Source organism: Ailuropoda melanoleuca, chromosome 14 (assembly GCF_002007445.2).
Source record: "Ailuropoda melanoleuca isolate Jingjing chromosome 14, ASM200744v2, whole genome shotgun sequence".
In the NCBI taxonomy this organism is placed as follows: Eukaryota; Metazoa; Chordata; class Mammalia; order Carnivora; family Ursidae; genus Ailuropoda; species Ailuropoda melanoleuca.
Genome location: NC_048231.1, coordinates 79,099,795 through 79,119,665, shown reverse-complemented (window position 1 = coordinate 79,119,665; position 19,871 = coordinate 79,099,795). Strand labels below are relative to the sequence as shown.

Here is a 19,871-nt window from a genome sequence, read left to right as displayed (position 1 = left end):
GTTATCCCACTGTTCCCAGAACTCAGTAGTTCAGTGGCCCCCCCTCTAACCCAAGTTCAGTGCCCTGTGAATTTCGGGACCACGACTCCCGTGCTTGCCGCTCCGCCCAAGCGGCGCCACGTCGCAGCGCGTGAGGACCCCACTTCCCGGGCTCGGCGCCGAAAAGACACACCCCAGCATGGAGCGCAGGTGCCCGCGTTCCCGGGGACAGGGGCCGCATCGAGGGAGCGTACCTGACGCGGGGGCCCGTGAGCCGGGGCCACGCCGAGCCGGTCGAAGCCTCCGAGCGCGGCCTCGCCAGCCTTATCTCCACGAGGGTCCTTCCAAAGAGGACCCAGCGCCGCCAGTCAGAGACTGTCCATTCATCCTTCCTTTCTCTCCATACTTGACAAAGGGCAAAAAGAAGTGAATCAGCAGGTTGAGCATGAGAAAGGCAGGATGGAGGGAGGCCGGAGAGCGCCCAGAGGGGTCGTGGGGGGCAGAGACTCCCGCGGAGAAGGCAGGCTTCCCCGTCAGCAAGCAGAGACAATGAGCTGACTGCAGAGATGGAACGTTCATTTTTACTTTGCTTAAATAAAAGGGAAAAATGATAGTAAACCATCCTGCATGACCAACGCATAGATTCCGTTCTGCTGCGTTTCCCTGCCAGCGGGAGCTTGCAGATCTGCAGCCTGTCCAGAGGGAGGGGTGGCCTTCGGGCTCCCACATGCTTCAGGCAAAGCGTTAGGGCTCCATCTTGGGGACCAACGGGCAGGCAACAATTTCCCTCAGCCTTGCTCTTCACGAATAGGAGAGGGCGTGGGTGGGGTGGGCTCTGTTTTCTGTAATAAGATAAAAGCCACACTCTCAATGCACACGGAGAGCCCATCTGAGACACTCTGCTAAATGACCTTTCCTCTTGCATCAGAGTAAGAATTGTTAAGTATTGGATATCACCTTGTTAAAAATAAACAACTCTTAGTTGAATGCAACAAGTGTGGCAACTTTTTGTAAATTTTATTAAAAAAAAAAAAGTCGGTTGCATCCAAGGATATCATTCTTACTTCAGAAGTTCCAGAAAAGTGTGTGTGTGGTATTTTTTTTTTCCCTCCTTTATTTAATTTTTACTTTCTTTTACTGGCTTGCTTTGAAAAATCCACAGTTGTGGAAAATACTATTGACGTGTTGTAGAAAAAAAATGGTGTGTGTATGTGTTTATCCATGGTTAAACTATCTGGCTAGTTAAGTACCAACAGAAGTGTCTATAGGTTGCATGAAGTATTTTTGTTTGTTTGATAAAGGACAGCATTAACAAAAACCAGTGGCTGGGCTCTCATCTTACATGCAGTTTAAAAAAAAAAAAGGAAAGAAGAAAGAAAGAAAGAAGAAAGAAAGAAAGAAAGAAAGAAAGAAAGAAAGAAAGAAAGAGAAAGAAAGAGCAGGGACCGTCACATTCTCTCAGTGTCAGTGTTTACCCCTTTGGCCCCTGAAGGGCCCCCCTTCCCTGGCTCCCCCCACCCCCGCCACTACAATCACATACATCTAAGAGCACAATCCCTTGAGCTCACCATCATATTTTCTTAGAGCCCAGAGAGAGACATTTGAAATCTAGGTGAGGTTGTAAAGAGCACACAGCTCAAGCCTTCACTTTATAGAAGAGAAGACTGAGGTTCCAAGTGGGGACCATCCAAGTCTCCTCGGCAGAGTCGGCTTTATGCAATAGGGAACCTGTGGTGATTCTTTGTCTTCTTGGAGCCAGGCACATTAACGGCACTGAGAGTCTATTCAAGTAAACAGTGAAGGAGCAGCTCCTGAGTGATGGGGTCTGCAGTGTGCATCAGGACTCAGTGACATAGCGCACACAGGCTGTCTTCACGGCTGCCTTGAAATTACCCTGGGATGGGGGCGAACAACAACCAAGGGCCCTGCCACCCGCACTTTAACCCTACGCCCTTGCTGGAAGTGGGAGTTCTTCTGACAAACAGACATGCACCTCAGAGTGACCTCATTCTTTTGTATCACTGACACGTCCACAACAAGTGTGTATGTGCTGAAGTGAACATCCCAGGAATGTTCTGGAAGCTGCACCTGGTGAGCTTTCCAGCAGGAATCAGAAAGCACTCTTCATAGCCCAAATCACTAGTGAAATGAAGCAGTACTTATTCTAACATGAGTAATACCAAGATTTCAGTCCAACCAACATTCCCTGTTTGATTATATGCAATAAAACAGCGTACATTAGAAATCCGTGCAATTGGAGAGACCTGAAAGTCCTCCATCTTCTGTGGCTCAAGTTTCACGTCAAAAAATAATACAAAGTTTTGGATACAGATATAGAAGAAAACATCTAAATATTGATGCTCTATCACAAAGAGAATTTAAGCACGGACATTTACTTGGTACTTACAATAATCTTTGTTTTAGGTAGTTTTTGGTTCTAAGTGGTGGGAGGTGCTCAGCTCAGTTTTCTTCAAAGCTGTAATCAGAAGCAAAGACAATGCTGTCAGGTATTCCTGTCTCCTGATGAAAACTCTTCTGTCCTCTGAAGGCACCACTCCTAGAAGCCTTGGGGTCTGAATTCCACACCAGGAAATGAAACTGCATGGAAGCTGGGGGTGGTGGGGTGGTGGACGCCAGTTCTCCCGGGGGTTGGCTAGCACACCCCCTTCAGCAAGATGGCACACGCAGAGAGGTGTGCAGAGCCATATTTGCAAAGGGCCATTCCCCGTACCCCACTTTTTTTGAGTCATACTGATATGTCTCCAACTTCCCTCAATGATTTCACGAACACACTTTGCAACCCCTATCCAGCACTGATGAGCCCAGAATCATTTGGCCCATGAAGTGGCTCCTGGCTCGAACCCCTCTTGCACACGGAGCTCAGGGGCTGCTTTCACCCAGTTTCCAAAATCAGGAGCAAGGACAGGGCTTTCAGGCTTCTAGGAAGAAGCCTTTGGTAAATTGGTTTCCAGCCTCCTAACTGTGACTTTGCTGTGTCTACTCAGTTGCAACTATCTGAGGCATATTTCTCCATTAAAAAAGGAAGAAAAGGGTGAAAGAGCAACAGTTAGGAGTAAGCAGACAAACTGGCCACAGGGGATAGCTGGAAATGAATAGAAATGAGGAGGGTACTCACAGTCCGGCTGGCTTCCTGCAGGCAGAAGGCGCGGGCTGATAAAGCGCTGCTGGGCTCTGGTAAAAGAGAGGGTGCCTAGGAGGAGATAGTGCTGGGAGGAGGCACTTAACAGTTTTATACTCAGAACCCTGCTCAGCATACCCGTGCCCTCAGCTTTCTCCTCCCACTGCAGGAGCTCCGGCCAAAGCATTGCCGAGGACCCGTCCCCTATCCTGCACCTGATGTCTGTCTGGCTCTCTTTCCCTCTCTCTCTCTTTCTCTGCCCCTCTCTGCTGATGTTTCTCTCCCTCTCCTTCTCCCCTCTCCTCCCTCTCTCCCCCCTCTCTGTTCTTGATTTGGTGCCAGAAGCTTTGCCATTTTCCCACCGTGTTCCAAGGTCTGTACCCAGGGGCAATCCTGCAAGTTCACCTTTTTCTTCCCCTCGCTGTTCTAGCCCTTACCCTCACCGTGAAATATTTCTGGGAATATTTGTAACTGAAAATGATCAACATAGTATCACTTAAAACTGAAAACTGAGGGTCAAGCTGCTACACAGTAGAGCAAAGGGACTGCTCCTGGGTGGAATCTTCTCATTTTCTCTTAGACTCCACACAGCTTCTGTGCGAAGTGCTGAGGGGTGTGGTGTGAAGGTGGGGAGGGCAAGGGGTATGCAATTCATTTTCTGGAAACCAACCTTCCCTTTTTCCCAGTGAGGAGGAAACAAACATACAAACGTTTCCCTGAAATGTCCTTCTCTCCAGGTGTGGATCCCGGGACAAACGCCGCTGCCTTTTAACGGACGGAGGCAAACATTCCACAGCAGAGGAATCTAAAATTCAGGTGAAAAATCCATTTCTTCCCCCATTCTCCTTAAAATTCAGTTTTTGTGGCTTGCTGTGGGATGGCGGGAGTCTAACGAACTCAGGTGCACTTTCTGGACCGCAGAATTAAAAAAAAAAACCAATAACAACCAAAAGCAAAAGCAAAAACCAAACAACCCACAGAGAGCTGTGCAGATGTCAGGGTCATCTGGACCTCCCGCCTCCTGCAATTGCTGATAGCGCTTGTCAGAGGTCCCCAAGGCAGCCACGACTCGCTGGCTCCCCCCACTGGACACCTACGAAACCACAGGTTCCCTGTCTTAGCCCCTATCCGGCTCCCTGTCGCTCAGGGTGTGTGTGGCAGGGGCCTAGGAGGGAGACCAGAGGTCGGGGTTCATGATTACAGCTCTGAGCTTCAGGGAAATCTCCCTCCAACATTTTGTCCTGGTAAAATAAGGTGAGAATAAGCTCCTAGGTTACCCAGAAAGAGAAAAATGAATCATAAGAGGACAGTCAGAGGGCCTGGTATGGGAATGAAAGGAACCACACCAGCTTCCAGGAGTTCCTTATGCAAATGGGTTACCATTCCCCATAGCAAGAAGAATGATCATGATAAGAATGGCACAAGTGCTTGAAGGTTCACTCTACGTGCCGAACACTGTGCAAACCAATCTATTCCTGTTGGTCATTGAACCATTGCAAAAGTCCTAGGAGGGTAAATGCCATTATCCCCATTTTGCAGATGAGGAAACTGAGGCTCACAGAGTTTAAGTAACTTGTCAAAGTCTAAGACCAAAGTTCATACTCTGATGTCCTTCAGCCCCGTCCGATATTTCCAGCTGCTGATCTTTGTTCGCCTTTCGTTAATTCGCACGTTGTTAGAGACCTCATCCCAAAGCCGCCTCCCCACGGCACCCTGCAGCCTCCTGCCTCAGTGGCCCTGGTCAGGATTGGGTCTCAAGTCTTGGCAGAACCACCTTCTCCTTCCTAACCTTCCCAGCCTTTCCCCCAGTTCCTGTAAAGTCGCCCTGCAGGGCCACTCAGGAAATGCAGCCTTGCTAGGTGATGTGTTCAAGGTAGTGCGGCACCCGGGCCTCTGAGGCAGACAGACCTGAGCCCGAATCCGTACTTTGTCCGTTCCTAGATGTTTTCCCTTAGATATGTGAGCGACCCTTTCTGGAACTCAGATTCCTCACTGTAGCGTGGGGTAGGTTTCCTTGTTTACACGGACGTGATGAGGTTTGGCAAGGGTGCGTGTGAAACTCTGCACCTGACCCGGGGAGGCGTCACCGTCCCGAAGCCTGCCCGTCTCACTCAGGTTTGGGTGGTCCTTGGGCATCCCCGAAGGGCTCCCCGCTCCCGGCGTGGACTGTGGGAAGGTCTTCCTGGCCGTGACATCAGAGGAGATGTAGTTGCGAGCGTGGAGACAACTGCTGAGCAAGAACTCTGGACCAGGCTAACGAGGGTCCCCAAGACTTTGTGGGGCGAGGGGCTACTGTCACCCAGTCCCTGTGGCTTTGGAGAGGACCCCCTGAGCCAGAGAGCAGAGGGACAGGTGGGCATCCAATGGGTGCATACATGAGTTCACAAGTGTTTTTAAACCCTTGTTGATAATTCAATGACTTTTTCTCGGTTCTTTCTTCAGCACCTCTTACTAGCACTTATGGCATATCTTTTGCCGAGTGTTTGAGCCCTGATGCTGTTTTCCTCCCCTCCCCGAGCCCCCCCCAGTGCTTCCCCTCATGTGTGCGCCCGTCGCTGCTGGCTCTCCGAACTCCTCTGCCAGCCCTCCGTCCAGTGCGACCACAACTGACACGTGCCCAGCTTTCCCTCCTCTGTGTTTCTCCATCGAACCTCTGCCCCGAGAAAGTTCTCTCTCCCCCTCTCCCTATCCACTCTGTCCACATGCTCTCACTGAGCCTTTGTCCCTCCACTTTCCCAGCAGACTGCTGTCTAGGCCGCATCCGGGGAACGGACAGCAATTTAGGTCCCTGTTCCTCACGAGACAGGCGGCCGGCCCCCCTGGCCTTGCCACAGCTCAGGGATCGGCTTTTATTAAAAACATACTTTATGCCACACCATCCCACCTGGGCTAGAAGATACTAGACAGTAAGATCAGGATCTAAGAGTTGTCTTTATTCACAACAGATCTCTTCCCAGAAAGGCTCTGAGGAACCTCATAAAATGTATGTAACAGGAGAGAAGAGCTAGTTGAAGAAAACGGTGAAGGGGGAGAACGAAGTTACGGGACATGTCATGATTTCGGTATTTTTCCCTACGGCTTGCATTTGTAGGTATTTCTAAATATGTGTCGTTTGACTCAGAAACTTCCAGCAGCATTTCATTTGGACTGCGGTTTGCTCTCCGTCTCTCTACGGCAGCTTGGCTGTACACGTGCTGCGCCACGAGCGCTTGCTCACACGCAGCAAGTGTGCAGGCGCGGACCGCCCTGAGAGTCTTCCGCACCCCGAGCCGGGGTTTCTAAATGAAGAGGGCGTGGGGAAGAAACTCATTCTCATTCTTTCCTTCCCCTCCTCCCGCCCTCACAAAGAGAGCAACCAGGATGGCAAGTCCAGGACAACGTCCCTACGCAGTGTGCTCTGAGCCCACAACGTTTTCATTTGGTAAACAGACACAAGGCACCAGATGAAGCCCCAAGCTCCCACTGACCCCGGACGCCTCTTGGGGGCACCCTTTGTGGTAGGCGCTCCCTGGATGGAGCCAAGAGGCCAGCTGGCACACAGTGCAGTGTCTTTGCCCTTGCCAGGGGAGCTGGGGGAGATGGTGGCAGGAGCCGGTGAGGCGCCTCCATTTCCAGCTCTCGAGTGCAGTCATGCAGTTATCCAGCTCCATTTAATAGCTGGTTGTTCCTTCTGCTCATAGCAGAAGGACGAGAGAATCTCCATCCCCACCTATGACTTCTAGCAGATGTCTTCTTTCCACGCATCACCTTACTTCCAGCTTTTTATTTTTATTTTTTTTAAGATTTATTTATTTATTCTAGAAAGAGAGTGCGCGGACAAACAGAGGGAAGGGCAGAGGGAGAGGAAGAGGGAATGAAGCAGATTCGGTGCTCAGCGCTGAGCCTGCTTGGGGGGTGGGGAGGGGATGGGCTCAAACTCATGAACCTGAGATCACAACCTAAGGCAAAACCAAGAGTTGGTTGCTTAACTGACTGTGCCACCCAGGTGTCTCCCTTCTTTCCAGTTTTTAACTTAAACTCAGGCCAGGTTAAGATCCATCATGTAGGTCTCTGGGGTCTGGGAGCTCTAAAAGTCCTGCTGATTCTAACATGCCAGCAAGGTTGGGAACCACTGGACTAAATCCAATTCTACTTCCTTACCCTCCAAAACAAGGACGTGTGTCATAATGAGATCTGCTGGGTTTGGAGTTTGACAGACAAGGATTCAAAGTCCAGCGGCGATCCCACCCTGGGGAAGATTGCTTCATCTTTCCAAGCCTTAAGCCCAGTATAAAATTAAGGGAGATCAGTAGTACCTCCCTTGCTAAACCCAAAGGTCGGACACGATCGTGGCACCTGACAGGCATTCAGGCAAAGGCGACCTTCATTGTTATCCCCATCTAAAACGAACCCTACCTCTGACTTCCTTCCTCCTGCCCATCTTTGCCTCAGTTCCAAGGCTCAACAAATGGTGGGTGATAGAGCTGACCCTTTGCACTAACGAGGGATAGGGGAGGGTTCCATTTCATTCACTCTTGTTCATGTTCTCAAGTCTTTAAGGTGTCCGCAAACCAGCCGCCTCGACACCCGTGGAGCTTTTTCAGAAATGAAGCCCCCGCTCAGACTTTGGGAATCAGAATCTGCATTTTAACCAGATCCCCAGGGGATTTGCATGCATTTTAAAGTTCTGGAAGCACCCTCTCAAGTGTCCCTGTCTTTGAGACTCGGTGAAAAGGGACGGATTCAAGCCCCTGGAGTGGCAACGGTTTACAAATTCCGATGTCTTGGTTGGAGACTCCATGGAGAGCCCAAGTGAGTCATTGCGGCGTTCCAGCTGGCGGCCGGAGCGCGCTGTCACATGCTGGGCCACGCCGGTGGAGGGCCGAGCTCCAGGAGCAGCCTCGCCATCCCCTTAGCCTCCAGCAGGGCCCCCCCGCACCCCCGCCTGGTGCTGAGGGCTTCAGACAGCCTTGCCGAGTGCCTTCCAGCCCTCAGTCACCATGACAGTTATCACAGGTCATGAGAGCGGGACGCTTGCACGCACGGGGGCGGGGGGGGGTCCTCCCACCCTGGGAGCCCCGCGGCGGCACCTGGGGTCCAGCCAGAAGCCTCTGCATCCTGCCCATCCACAGGACAAGCACCCCCATACTGGGGGTGCAGCCCCTACCCCCCAGGGCGTGGGATCTTCCCTGGGCATTTTCCCTGGGAGGCCCTACCTCCTGGTTCTCCCTCTGGGATTGCTTGGCTTTTTTTACCCTTGGGCCCCTGCAATAATCCCCCCACCCCACCCTGCTCTACAAGTCCTTTGGCTAAAAGGCAAAATGACCTGTGTTGAACTGTACTTTTTATAGACTACCTTAAAGCAGTTGACACGTTGACTACCCCTGCGAGCCCATTTGCTACCCCTCCTACCCCGGGCCGGGAGCTGACCCGGCCCCCATTCAGACGGCTGTTGGCGGCAGGTGAGTCTGGAGGCCAGGACCTCAGGCATGGGCACACGTCTCTCAGCGCTTCTCTTTTCTCTCACAGCCTCGATCGCTGACTGTGTGTCATTACACACGGGTGTGAGATTGGTTTCCTTGACTCTGCCCACTAGACTACAAGCTTCCCGAGGGCCGGGTCTGGGTGGGTCTTGTTTGCGGCTGTAGCCCCAGTTTTGGGCTCAGTGTCTGGCTCATTGAGATCCTCAAGAGCTCTTCACTGAGCCCGTGGAGGTATAAACGGAATGACTCCGTCACTATGGGGACTCGAAGGCTTCGGGTGAGTTCTTGCACGGTACTGAGATACGTGTGTGTGTCTGTGGGTACAGGGGCTGGGGGTGGATTTCCCCCAAATACAGCCCTCAGAGCAGGGTATAGCATTGTGCCTGGGACGTGTGGTCCAGGGTGCACCCGAAACACGCAGGGTCAGCCCTTGTTCGTCTGCTCCTGCCGCAGGTCAATCAGCCTCAGGCACCGAGCAGACAGCACTCAATTACAGGCCAGCCTTTGTGGTCAGAGGCTCTGGCTTGCCTCTGAAACCGTCCCAAAACTGGGGAGGGCCGAGCCCCAGCTCCAGGCACACAGGCTGGCCAGGCCTTGGGGCACGGCGTCCCCCTGAGGGTGGGTGAGCGGAAAGGATGCGTGCGTCTTCAGGGCCTCCATGGTGGAGGTCAGTGTGGATGATACGGGTCGGTCCCTATCCTAGCTCTGCACCAGGGCTCACCTACACCCAGGAGGCCTGGCTCTTCGAACACGGGTTGGGGGTGCGCTATGGCTGACTCCTCCCCTCTCTACATCCCAGATCTCAGGCTGTACACTCATGATGCCTTCACCGGCTCGTGCCTTTCTGCTGGCCTGAGACGCAGCATCTTCTCTCAGGCTGCAGGCCGTGCTCTGAGGCAGTTAGGGGCCATTTATTCATCCCCAATGTCCCGTCTTACCGTGGATGAAGGAAAGTCCTCGGGACGGCAGCGGATGGCGCAAAGTAGAAGCTGGTTCTCGCAGCTGGCGCAGCCATAAGACACAGGGGAGCATTAGCGTCGGCGTCAAGGCTCAACGCGATCAATGGTTCCGCTGTGGGCGGAAAGGCACTCTTTCCTCAGCACAGAAGGGATGTGTAAACTCATTCACCTACAAGGAAGCCCATCGTGCAGTCTTCCAGGGAGGGACAGGATGCTGTCATGTTTAATCAGGAACTGGCAGATTTTAGGGTTCTCTTCCGAGATACAAGATGATGTGCCACGAAGGGCTAAACTGTGAGCAGACAGAGTTTCGGGCTAGAGAGTTTGATAAAATCAGTGGGTCTGGAGTAGGTGGAGGGAGCTTTACTGAACATACAGGCCTCGTAAGGCCCCTGACTTCTGAGTAGCACTTTCGTGAAGGCAGGAAAAGACAGAGCAGCCTTTCAGGAAGAAAGCTGAGTGTCCGCCAAGGGAAATGTGGCGTGTTTGTGTGCTGCGGACAGCCTTACAATGTCGTGGGAGGATGTGTGCCATGGGTCACAGCCCGCAAGGCCAGGCCCCACTTGGGTGCACAAGGAGGCAGTGTTCCGTCATGCCTGGGCAAGGCACCTGGATTGACCGTGCACACTGACGTTTGCTTCCCTGTGATGGGAGCTACTAACCAGGCTTTGAGTTAGTGTTTCCAAGGGACTTCCAAGGACCCAGCATCAGAGGAAGTACAGGAGAGAAAAATACTACATTATCAAAGGAAAGATGGGGCTATGAGCCTCTCTGGCCATTTAAAATAGCAAAATTATGCTCTAAGCTCTAAATACGGACAATATGAACTAGAGTATATCAGGGATCCCTTGTGTAAAGAATACAAGTAAAAACTATAACAAACTGTAAGCAAACAAAAACACATAGCTGGATTTACCTTTTTAAAATTGGGAGGAGTAAGACAAATCTGCCTGCTTCTTATTTCCCCCACATTTATTTGCGATTCTCGGTACCTTTCTACTGATCAGAAGCCTCTGCTTGAGAACTGCCCCTGGCGAGGATGTCTCTCTGCCTGAGAAGCAGTTTTAAAAGCAGAGCTGACTTGGAATTTCTACCTGCTTCCTCTCTTCTCCCCATCCAGCTCATATCCCAAGCTTGGCCTGCTTTCAAATCAAAAAAAGACTACCAGCAAATAAGAAGTGATACTTGTCACTTTAAGAAAGTCACAAAAACACCTGTCAAGTCATTAGGATTAAAAAAAAAAAAATTCTTGGGCGTCTGGGTGGCTCAGGTGGTTAAGTGACTGCCTTCAGCTCAGGTCATGATCCCAGAGTCCTGGGATCCAGCCCTGCATCAGGCTCCCTGCTCAGCAGGGAGTCTGCTTCTCTCTCTCCCTCTGCCACTCCCCCTGCTTGTGCTCTCCTGCTCTCTCTCTGTCAAATAAATAAATAAAATCTTAAAAAAAATAAATAAGAATAAATTAAAAAATTCTTTATAGTTTGGAGCTTCTCTTGAAACAGGGGTGTTGGAACAGGTTCTCCAAGGCTCTGCCAGGATGAACTGTCTCCAGCTTGGGGGTTTCACAGAACCGCTAACAAAGAAGACCGTTTTCCTGCCAGACAAGCTGATGTCCCGGACTTGCAGGGAGAGGGACTGAGGCGCCGAAAGTCACCCTGGGCAGGGTGGGGTGGGTGGGGGGGTTGGGGGGGCAACACTGAGGCCTGAGGGAAAGATCAGGTCTGCTTGATCATGGACTGTGTTCGCAGACAGTGTCGAAAGCCAGACAGAGGAACAGATGCAGGTCTAAAGTAGTAGGAGATCAGGAGTGATTGAAGGTCCGCAGGCAGAACCGAGTGATGGTTAAGGCAGCGTTTAGGGAGATTTGCTGGGAGTGGTTCGCGGAGCCTGAAGGCCAAAGCTGGGGAGGCTGGCAGGAGCTCACAGTCTGGCAGTAGGCAGCACCAAGCGGAAAGGGCCGAACACATGAGATAATTTGGGAGGAAAAAGGGACACGATAGGTGTGGCGAGAAGCGTGAGTGAATTAAAAACGGCCTCAAGGGTTGGTGAGGGAGAGGAGCAACTGGAACTCACGTCCACTGCCGGGAGAGAGACACCCGCAGCCACTTGAGAGGACTGACCGCCTGGCGGTGTCGGCTAGAGCAGAGCCGCCCACCCTACAGCCCGGCGACTCCTTCCCGGCAAACGCGCAGATGAAATCCGTGCATCCGTCACACCAAAGACATGCACCACAAAGTTCAACACCACACTTCTCATACCAGCCGCAAGTGGGGAGCAGCCCTGTTGCTCACCAGCAGTGCGGTGGGTAAATAGTGATGCTTGCACAGCTAGAGAATGAGAGCCCTCCAAGTTCAGGCAATGGTGTGAACGCATCTCACAACGTCGAGTGAAAGAAGCCAAGCGCAAGAGTGCAAATTGTATCATTCCATTTACGCGGGGTTCGAAAACAGGCTAACCTGAGAGAGGTGTGTATGCCAACCACCACCAGAAGGGGGCGCGAGGAGGACTTCTGGGGTGCTGACAGTGTCTTGATCTGGGTGCTGGTTGCTGGGGTGTGTTAGCTTGCGGACATTCACCAAGCTGTATAGTTACGATATGTGCACTTTGATGTACGTCTGTTCCTCTTTAATAACAGTTTTGAAACAACAGCACGAGGTAGAGTAAAGGCAATTAAGGCCCGTTGGGTGACGAGGAGTTTGAGATGTCTAGACGGACAGGCAGAAATCCCAGCATGCAGTGGGAGATACAACACTGTGGTCTGGGCAAGTGTTCAGGGCCGGAGACACGGAATGTGGGGGCTGTTTACCCAGAAGTGGGGGAAGAGGAGAGCCTGGGTTACCCTCTGAGACAGGGGGGCCGTTGGAACCAGCATCCGGCCCCACAAGAAGGCAGGAGGAGGATGAGGAGTGAGCAGAGCCCCTCATCAGAACCTACTCAGCACTTCGAGGCACCAGGACCCCCAGCTTGGCTCTGCTAGCCATTACTTCTGTCCTTCAGGACTTCGATTTTGCTGCGGGCAGAGAGGGCAGATGCTTCTTCACCCCTTCAGGCAGCATTGTCTTTTAAAAGATAAGGAAACAGGAGTAATGAGGGGAACCGTTCAGGGCTGGTGAGCGGTAGGGCCAGGTACCAGCCAGGCCATCCACCTCGAGGGCACGTGATGCCTTCGACAGTGTGGCTGCCGTTAGCAGAGGGCATCCGGCAGCCGGGCAGGTGGACCAGCCCCACAGAAGAGCCTTGAAGGTCAGCCTGAGGGGGCAGCAGGCAACCTGTCATCCAGTACTCCTCCCTTGAACACAGGGACCTCTCAAGATAAAAGGAATGTGCTGGAATCCTTGCACACACACAGCACAACCACACAGATGTGTTGTGCAACTGCCTCTCGTGGGCTTGTGTTTGTCCTGTCAGCATGTTAGGTTAGAAGGTCAGGGTGCCATCCCAAACACCTCTGTGATGCTGGGGGCCAAGGCCATAGACCAATCACAGAGCCAGTACATTTCCTCTAATGGAAAACACCAGGGCAGTAGGGACTATGAAACATGCCATCAGGAAACATCAAGACATCTGCAGAAAAGCAGAAGAAAAACATATATTAAGATATCACACACACACACATGCACACCAAGGCCCATGAACTCTTAATCATCAGGGATGCAAGGGCAGGAGGGGCAAAGCTGGTTGGGGCAAAGCTGGTTGGGACAAGTGGACGTCCTTTCACTAAAGCTCCTCTACCCATTTTCAGGACCTCCCTCCTGTAATGGGGTGCTACTCTACCCCTCCATCCATAACTCTCATTGCTCCTCAGTGGGATGTCACATGGGTGTGTCAGTCCCCCCCCCCCCGGTATAATTGCCCAGGACAAATGGTCCTCATTCCTACCTCAGTGCCTTTGCCTATGCTGCTCCTCCTAGAAAGATGTTCTCAAGAGTCAGATGGATTGAAATCCCGGTTCTGGGGCTTCTAGGGATGATAAGTTGAAGACGTGGGACAAGCCCTCTTAGTTCTCTTTAGCTCCCTCTTCTTTCAGATGGGGATGACCCTCTTTATGGGGTGCTTTACGGGACGTGTCTACCAAGACCATACAGAGTTGGCAGGCAACTAACAGTAGCTGTTCTCCATCCCACTTCCATTAACCTACACCTCAAATGGCCTTATCGTCAACGTGACCTTGTTCTTCAAACATCACTAGTGGTTTCACTCCATTAGATGATGTACCTGCCTCCCGGGACCCTGGCTCAGCTCCAAGGCTCAGAAGTGCCCGCTGTGGGGTTCAGGTTAGCCGAGGGCCCCGATGTCACTCTGGAAAGGAACACTGTCTCCAGATCCTCAGAGTGGCTTCCTCAGGGGCATTTGTCTTCTGTAACTTCTACAAATGTCTTTGAAAAGCTACTAACGACTTACATATTTGAAATTTGATAGCTTACTTTTAAAATTATAAGTTTAAATAGTTAGAAATGCATTTTTAAATACGGTCGTTGAGGGGCTTCTGGATGTTGCTCATATTCTGTTTCTTGATCACACAAGTAGGTTCATCTATTGGAAATTCATTCGTGAAGTGTTCACTTGTGATTTTTTCACTTTCTGGATATATGCTAACAATAGTTTTGTTGTAGGCTGTCTGAGCTCTGCCACTCGACCTCACAGTAGACATGGCAGCCTGGAGTGGAGTGACTCTTGGCTTGGCCTGAGGGCATCGGGCCAGAGCCCAAGATCCTTGGAGGGGTCAATTTTAAGGCCACCTCTGGTGCACTAGGAGGCCCCATCAGCCTGTTACAAGACATTGAAAATGTTGGAGTGGAGGTAGGCACAGAATACCATGGAACTGTTGAGGAAGGAAACCTAGCTTTGCTTTGGGACTCAAAACACTCCACAGAAGATGCTAGCGGCATTTGAACTGGGTACTGAACACTGAATAGGAGTGCTTCTGGCGGAAAAGGGAAGGGAAGGATGACGGCAACGACATGAACAGAGCAGAGTAAAATAAAGCGCACCGTGTCTGAGCCTCGGAAGGCATCCTGCCGTGGGAGAGCAAGGTGAGCATGCATGTGTGGCTGAAGAAGTCAGCGTTCCCTCCAAGGCCCATGAAGCCCTTCGTCACAACTGTCTGGAGAGATGGGGGGCAGAAGCCAATAGGTGCCTCGGACCAAGATGGCTCTTCCTGCCCCTTCTCCCTTTCTCGTCCCCTTCTTCACTGGCAACCAGTGTTGTCAAGGCTGCACTTAGATTTGCTCATAAGGAAATTAAGTAAAAATAATAATAAATAATTTCATACACATTTTATAAAATTCATTTTTGTGGTCACTTACACATCTACAAACATTTAACTGGTTTTAGCAAATAACCATTTTTCTAAACACCATCACAGTGTACCTAATTTTAAGATAAAGCTCCTGCATCCATCCTTTTGAGAAGTCCTCGCTCACTGGGGTCTCTGAAGGGGGATGTGTCTGCCTAACATGAAGTTCTGGTGCTCGCATGGGCTGGGGAGAGGGCAGGCTGCACCCATCTCATGCAGAGATGATCCAAAATTTCACAACTGAATGCTCCTTGTTTGGCTCTGTTAGTTCTTCCAATGCACACTACACTTAAAAAAAATATCTATCTATCATCTATCTATCATCTATCTATCTATCTGTCTATCTATCTATCTATCTATCATCTATCTATCTATCTATCTATCTATCTATCTATCTATCATCTATCTGTCTAATCTATCTATCTATCTATCATCTATCTATCTATTTTGCCATTCAAACTTTCTGGTTTCCTACAGTGCAAATCACTGCCTGGGGTAGAATAATAGTAGCCAGGAGCTGATGAAAGAGCATCACCTCTATGATCTCCTTTAATTGTTAAAAGCACAATCAAAGGTTCATATTTTTCCATGTTGGGGTGAGAATCTTGGGCTCAGAGACGTTAGACAAACTCCCCAGGGCTCACAAGTAATAAGTACTTTTTGCTTTTTAGCAACTCCGCTCCCTCATGCGGCCCAACATCCTTCTGAGAATCAGTGAGGTGGGGGGACAAGCCTGAGATCGGGAAACCAGAGCCTGCCATGGAGGGGAGATCCCCTTGGCTTTGGAGATGCTCTGGCGCCCTCTGGTGACAATCTGGAAGTATCACAGGCCAAGGAGCACATTCCGAGCTTGAGTTTTGTGATTCCGTTTTCCGGTCGTGTCAGCATGTTGAAGGGCAGGGAGGTGGGCAGTGAAGATGCCCACGAGAAAGGAAGGGACAGGAAGAGCCATCTTGGTCCTAGGTACATGCCAGCCTCTGCCCCCATCTCTGCACACACAGCTTGGCTCTGTCCTTCAATCCAAGGACGAGCAGCGGTTCTCAAGCTTTGGTAGGCACGGGCATCACCCCAGAGGTGGCAGGGCAGCTTCTGGGCTTCCACGCCAGGGTTTCTGACAACTAGGTCTGAAGGGGCCCCAGTGATCTGCATTTTTAAACGCCATCCAGGTGAGTCTGATGCAGGTGGTTCATGGACCACACTTTCAAAAAACACTGCTGTTTAATATTAATACAAGTATTAGATGTAGATTAATGTTTACTTAGGGCTAGAGGGGTTGGGGGAAATGGGAGTGATTGCTAATGGGTACCAGATTTTTTTGGTGGGGGGCAATGGCAATGTTCTAAAATCGATGGTGGTGTTGTTTGCACAATTGTCTGGAACTGTGTCCTTTAAGTGGGTGAACTGTAGAGTATGTGAATGTTATCTCAATACAGGTATTATAGAAAAATTCCTATACATTCATTCCTCCATTGAGGCCTTGGCGGGGTGGGGGGTGGGGTCGCAAGAATTGTGTATGAAAAGAAATCTTTATTTTTAAGTTGAGTCTTCACTCTGAAAGAAGAGCTGCTAGCTGCCTGAGCTGAAATGGTGCTAGGGACGTACAGTTCTTGCAAGTATATTCCTGGAGAAAAGACAGGCAAATGGTTCTCCTTGGACTAAGTCTATTCACGTGCCCAGCGCCATCAAAGGCAGCTTAGGCGAGAGTGTTAATGGTACCTCCCCTTAGAGTTTCCAGAACACGTAAACTCGTGTGACCCTCACAGCAACCCCTGAGAGAGGCAAGCCAGGGATTATCATCTCTGTTTACTGGTGAAAACGCAGGTTCAAGGACAGGAAATACCTGGCTCAGGGTCACAATTAGAAAGAAAAGGGACACGGACCGAGACCTCTGGACTCCACGTCCGTCCGAAGCTCTATTTACACCACTGTGCCTTCCTTCCATTGTCACGACTGTCCGCACCCCCGGATGTCCCCAAGCCCTTCGAGGTGGTCGGTCAAAGCTCTGAGCCTCCTTTGTTTAATTTCCTTGGCCAGAAGACCCCAGCCGGCCTAGCTGCTCTCACTGGTCCCTGGTCGGCCTGGCCAGCCCTTAGCAAACAGCCTCGAATGATCGAAGGATCCCTGCCCTCAAGCCCCGCCCCTGCTCAAGGGCCTCCAAGGGCAGCCCCGGGGGCGGGGAGGGGGTTGGGGTGTGAATTCCGGAGGTGAGATTGACCAGCTCGGTATCTGCGAAGATGCCGCCCCTTCACTTACTAGACCGGTCCCTGGGCATTTGACCTGTAAAATGGGGATGAGGTGTTCAACCGTGTGCGACTTGGCGAGATATAACCGAGCTGTCACATAAAGGGCAGTGTTTAAGGCTGTGTCGTCCCACCAGGTCCTACTCGCCGACAGGGCACGGAATCCGAGGTATTCTGCTTGGCTGGGCAGGTTGTAGCAACCTCTTCCCCTTCCAAAAGCTGTTTGGAGCGCACAATTTGGCAGCCGGTTATCTTCCAATGAGCTTTTCTGGTGTCACGTTCTAAAGCACTGTTTGTCAGAGTGTGGTCCTGGATTACAGATTAAGGTCAGAAAAAGCTAGGGTTCTCTTTGAAAAATCTAGACTTACTGAATCAAAATCTCTTGGGGGTGGAAAAAAATATCTTGTGGTAGAAAACCTGAAATCTGGATTTTCCATAAGCACTCCCCCCTACGCACCCCCTCCCCCCATTCTTATATACACAGTGGTGCCCACCAAACTAAATTCTTTTTTCCTTTTTTTTAAAATGATTTTTTTATTATATTATGTTAGCCACCATACAGTACATTGCCGGATTCCGATGTAAAGTTCGATGATTGATTAGTTGTGTATAACACCCAGTGCACCATGCAACACCTGCCCTCCTTACTACCCATCACCGGCCTATCCCATTCCCCCACCCCCCTCCCCTCTGAGGCCCTCAGTTTGTTTCTCATAGTCCATAGTCTCTCATGTTTCATTCCCCCTTCCGATTACCCCCCCTTTCTTTATCCCTTTCTTCCCCTACCGATCATCCTAGTTCTTATGTTCCATAGATGAGAGAAATCATATGATAATTGTCTTTCTCTGCTTGACTTATTTCACTTAGCATTATCTCCTCCAGTGCCGTCCATGTTGCAGCAAATGTTGAGAATTCGTTCTTTCTGATAGCTGAGTAATATTCCATTGTATATATGGACCACAGCTTCTTAATCCAGTCATCTGTTGAAGGGCATCTCGGCTCCTTCCATGATTTGGCTATTGTGGACAATGCAGCTATGAACATTGGGGTGCATATGGCCCTTCTCTTTACTACGTCTGTATCTTTGGGGTAAACACCCAGTAGTGCAATGGCTGGGTCATAGGGTAGTTCAATTTTTAACTTTTTAAGGGACCTCCACACTGTTTTCCAGAGTGGCTGTACCAACTTGCATTCCCACCAACAATGTAGGAGGGATCCCCTTTCTCCACATCCTCTCCAAGAATTGTTGTTTTTTGCCTTGTCTATTTTTGCCATTCTAACTCCGCCAATCTAAATTCTAAGCACGTAGAGACCAGGGGGTGCCAGGGTCTTTGCTCCTCCCACGTCACTCAGCACACTGTTAGTACCTAACAGGTACTTAAGTCAGTACTCGTGTGATGGAAAAGAAAGTATGGTGCTGAGCTGAGTAGTTCTTAAACATCCCGCCATCAGAAGCATCTGGAAGACTTGTTCACACAGATTGCTCGTCCCCACCCTTCTGAGTCTCTGAGTCCGTAGGTCCGGGTGGCACCTGAGAATCTGCATTTCCAAGTTTCCCTGGCAATGCAGCTGCAGCTGCTGTGCGTCCGGGCACCACACCATGTCTCTGTGAGAGTTTGGCGGGGAGACCAAAAGCATCGGCATCCCTCGGGGGCTTGCAAATTGCAGCAGCTCAGACCCCACCTCGGACCTACGGACACAGAGCCGGCATTTTAACCAAGATCTTTCGGAGATCCGGGGGCACGTTCAAATGCACGAGGCGGCACAGTTAAGCTCATTTGGACCTCCCGACAAACCTAGGAGGCCGTGGCTCCTTTCACTCCCATTTCACAAATGGGGACAATGACGGCTGGCGGAGAGAGCGCGGGACGCAGAGTCACGGGGCTGAGATTGGACCCCGCTCTGTGGACACCAGCCCTCACCCTTAACATCCAGACACGGTTTCCCGCTCTCCATGGAAGTTCTCCCGGCACCTTCCTTCCTTCAGATAACAGTCCCAGGAGCCCGAACAACTGAATCAAGCTGCAAGGAAATCCCGTGCGCAGCCATGTGCTTGAGCCCAAGCCCGTGCTGCGGTCACAGCATGAGGAGACGAGGTCCCTGGCCTCAGAATTTGCCTCCTCGTTTTGGAAGTAAGACCCAGCCAGGTGAAGCTAGCAACACCAGAGAGCATAAAATTAAGTGCTAAGCTGTACAGTCAATGTCACATTTTACGTTAAAATTAGGATTTGCCTAAAGAACATGGAGGTTACTCGGAGACTGATGGCCGATTCGTGTCCCTGGGTGTCTTCCCGGCGTGTTCCAGACCCCGCACCACGGAGCCCAGGTGTGCTGCGCCCTCAGAGTGGCAGGTGCCACCTCTCTCTGCATTTGCCTCTTCCCTTGAGTATGTGCCCTTCTCTGGGTGAGATCCCTGTGTGTATAGAGTGTCATATTGCTGTCTCATGCTGTCACAGGAGAGGGAGGGGCTTGAAAAGCAGAGGGGGAGCTTTGATGCTGTCCCCGCGGGAGAGGGATCGCCAGTCTCCAGCGAGAGCGGAAGGGCATGAAACCAGATGTGAGGTCCGTGTAAGTGCACGGGTCCTGTGAGGCTGGCAACAGGACAGATGGTTGAGGTACAGCACTTCAACTTGCTAGTAACTTGCTGTCAGGGGTGGGGGGGGTCTGTGGAGAGGAAAGGAGGTAGAATTGGAGGATAGAAGACAGTGGCGGTGGGAGCGCTGCGTGTTTCTGGACATATTAGGGGATCTGCTTTCGTGTAACTGTGTCTTTCACTCTCTCACTGCGGCCCAGTGCGCC

At 51.0% G+C, this 19,871-nt stretch overlaps 1 protein-coding gene and 1 long non-coding RNA gene across 6 annotated transcripts in view; one reads left to right on the top strand and one right to left on the bottom strand.

Annotated features, from left to right (window-relative positions):
* The window catches only part of SLC14A1 (solute carrier family 14 member 1 (Kidd blood group)), a 137,513-nt gene that overhangs the window by 34,870 nt on the left and 82,772 nt on the right, over positions 1–19,871 (bottom strand). For 2 of the 4 annotated variants that reach the window (XM_011223498.3, XM_019798448.2), the window contains exons 1-2: positions 3,116–3,321; positions 2,387–2,455 (exon numbers count right to left, since the gene is read on the bottom strand). The exons of 1 other annotated variant lie outside the window; for it this stretch is intronic. The gene's annotated coding sequence lies outside the window, so the exon portion shown is untranslated. Of the gene's footprint in view, positions 1–2,386; positions 2,985–3,115; positions 3,322–19,871 lie in introns of those variants that run through there. One more of the 4 variants, XM_034642540.1, reaches the window with a different exon arrangement.
* Positions 3,281–10,836, top strand: LOC117795995. Of its 2 annotated transcripts, XR_004620225.1 has the most exons (4): positions 3,281–3,491; positions 3,856–3,934; positions 7,650–7,909; positions 8,449–10,836. It is a non-coding gene; the product is annotated as an uncharacterized LOC117795995 (long non-coding RNA). The 2 variants fall into 2 exon arrangements; XR_004620224.1 differs by having other exon boundaries at positions 7,650–10,836.